This window comes from Tupaia chinensis, unplaced genomic scaffold, assembly GCF_000334495.1.
Source record: "Tupaia chinensis unplaced genomic scaffold, TupChi_1.0 Scaffold000671_2, whole genome shotgun sequence".
Taxonomy (NCBI): Eukaryota; Metazoa; Chordata; class Mammalia; order Scandentia; family Tupaiidae; genus Tupaia; species Tupaia belangeri.
Window position 1 is genome coordinate 1,250,484 of NW_006160194.1, and position 3,056 is coordinate 1,253,539.

At 57.7% G+C, this 3,056-nt stretch overlaps 1 protein-coding gene across 1 annotated transcript in view; it reads left to right on the plus strand.

Annotated features, from left to right (window-relative positions):
- Window positions 1–3,056, plus strand: part of ZFYVE21 (zinc finger FYVE-type containing 21) — a gene marked incomplete in the record, with an annotated part of 20,291 nt that overhangs the window by 166 nt on the left and 17,069 nt on the right.

The following is a 3,056-nucleotide window of genomic DNA, read 5'->3' on the forward strand; positions in this document are numbered from 1 at the left end:
GGGGGGCCCCAGAAAAAGGGGGAACCCCCCCCCGCCCAGCCAGCCCCGCGCCTTGGACCGCCCCTCCCTGGGCCGGTCCCTTTCGGGGGAGGCGCCCCGAGTCCCCCGTCTCCTCTGCTCCCCCGGTCTCCCGCCGTCAGTCAGACCTCGTCCATCGCTCCCCGCACACCCCTAGTCTGGCCCTGTGATCCCTGAAATCGCCCCCTGTGTCCCCTCTGCCATCTTGGGGGGCTCCTCCGCACCCCAGCTCTCGGTCGCCTCCTCCGTGCCACAGGCACCTCCAGGAGGCGCCCCCCCCCATGGTCCCTGGGGGCTTCCCGCTGTTCTCTGCCTCTTCTGGATCTTGTCTTCTGTCTGTGGGTTCCCTTGCCCGGGTCTCCCCCTTACCTCCCCCATCTCATTCGCTCTTCAGAAACAGCCCCCCAAACTCTGTCACGTGTCACGATGTCCCTTTTGACGTGTTGGGGCCATGAATTCTGTTGACGACATTCATTGCCTGAGCTGGGGAAGTAGAGGGCAGGGCACAGCTGGGGTTGCAACCCTGGGCCTCGGGAGCCAGGAGAGCCTGTTTATATCTGTGGGCCTCAGCCAGGCACTGGGGAGGGAAAGGGCGTGGGTGTAGGACTCCCAGATGGGAGTTGGGGGTGTCCTGCACCTGCTGGCGGTGGGGTGCAGAGGAGGTGATGCGGGGGAGGGTAGGGCCTTCTAGGGGACCCTGTTGTGCTGTGCCAGGGAGTTCGGGCTCCATCCCAGACTCTGGAGCCAGGCCAGCTCTCGGAAAGTGGAAGCACTTTACACATTGCCTGTTACCTTATTCTGGACTAAACCAAGCATTCTGTCTAAAAGACATCTAAGTACCGGTGACGGGGGCAACAGCTTTATGGTACAGCAGCCCCCCATCCTGATGATTGCTTTTCCCCCTCCCTTTGAGGTCCCTGTCCTGGGCAGGTGTGTCCCTGCAGGTTCCAGCAAAGCAATGATGCCAGCTGTTGCTAATGCAGCCACCTCCGTGCTTAGAAGTTGGGGATGACTGGGGCTGGGGCCAGCCCTGCCACCGAGGCCGCCCTTCCCCAGGTCCACAGCACCCTCCAGCCTTCAAGTCAGATCAGTCACTGACCCGAAGTGGTGTGGGTCAGCTCTTATCTTCCAGAGACCCAGAAGGGGCACGAGCTGCCCAGGCCACTCCTGGAGACTCTGGGGACTGGGCCACCAGGTTGCCGAGTGGGGCCACTGCCCTCCCCTGCCCTCTCACCACGCCCCCCCAGGTCGGGCTCAGCAGCCGCTCGTTCCTCAGGGCGCTCTCGTTCCTGGCACTTGTTCTGCCAGAACCTACGGGTCAGACCGCCCCTCGGGGTCACCTGCTTGGCCGTGCCCTGAGAGGCAGTAAAGTGCAGCAACTTACGGTGTCTGTGCACCGAGGTCCCCATTGTAAAACCGGTTAGGTGGTAAACTTTGTGTCGTGTGTATTTCACCACAATAGAACAACTGGTAACAAATACTTTTAAAAAAGATAATACATGGGACCAGCAGTTAGCGCAATGGCTATGTCACTGGATTCCCACGTAGTCGACCGCAGTTCGCGTCCTGGACCCGGTGGCTTAAAACTCACGCCGGGCGCATGTGTGTGCATGCCCAAGATCCCGAGAGGAGAACGGAGGAGAAGGGATTGCGGCGTGACCATCCCCCGGGGGGTGATTTCTCACTCTCTGTCTCTGTCTCTGTCTATCTGGCGAGCGCACACGCCCTATAGCAAAAACCTCTCCAAAAAAAAAAAAGAGAATACAGCTGAGTGCGCACCTGTAATCTCAGCTCCTCAGAAGGCTGAGGTAGGTTGAGTTCGAGGCCAGCAACATAAGGAGACCCGGGGCCAACAGGTGGCAAAGTGGTTAATGCACTATGCTCCCACATGACCAGCTATGGTTTGAGTCCCAGACGTGGTAGCTTGAAAATCCTGCTGGGAGCAGCAGGTGGTATAGTGGTTAAGGCATTAGACTCCCATATGGCTGATTGTGGTTTGAGTCCTGGACTTGGAGGCTTGAAACTCACATTTGACATGTGTGTGCATGCCCAAAATCCCAGCAAGAGAATGGAAGAGAAGGGATTGCAGCATGGCCATCCCTCGGGGGGACTTCTTCCCTCTTACTGTCTTCCTCTGTCTCTCTATGGCAAAAACCTAAAAAAAACCACACACACAAAACAGGACGAAACAAAAATATATAAAGTAGAAATGATCAAGGTCACATGATGACCCGCCTGTGGATGTGAGCAGACGTGTGCTAGCAGATTCCCTTAGCTCTCAGCCAGGGAACCAGGCAGGTGGCCTTATCAGGGTTCAAGGCAAAGGCCAGGTCCCACCCTGACAGGGTGAAGGAGGTGGCAGGGGGCGGGTTGGGGCGGGGCTCCTGCAGCACCCACAGTTCATGAAGCTGCTACCCGGAGGGCTCCTCCAGAGTCCAGCCAGTGTGTCCCACCTTCTCTGTGTTCGCCCCAAGGAGTCTCCACAGTTTTTTCCTAATTGTCCATCTCCCACATGAAATCTGTGGTCGCCATGTGCGATCCGGCCTCTGCCACGCAGTACCGTGGAGCAGCACTGTGACTGCACACCATAAGCCCCCGCCCCCCCACCCCAGAGAGCGGGACTGGAAGAAAGGACCCCCTGGCAGGGCATGGCCATGTCGCAAACCCTTCTCCTCCATTTCTCCGTCCTTTCAGGATTTGGGGCATGCACGCACATGTGCTTGGAGTGTTTTTCTAGCTGTGGGAGCTGGGATTCGAACCGTGCAATTGGCCACATGGGATCTGGTTTCCTTAACCATTAGCACAGAATGAAAATAGCACAGAATACCCCATTTCTATGTAGGCTGCAAGGAGTGTGAGAGAAGGTGGTCTGGCCGCGCAGGTGCCCACTGAAGCCAGTGGTCCTCATGGACGCCTCCTGCCCTCAGCTGCTCTGCCCCTCGGCCCTCTCCCTCAGCCTCTGGTAGCAGCTGAAATCCCAGCTTTGCATTTCTCCCACTGAGGAGGCTTTCTTTCCTTTTCTTTTTTTTTTTTTTTTT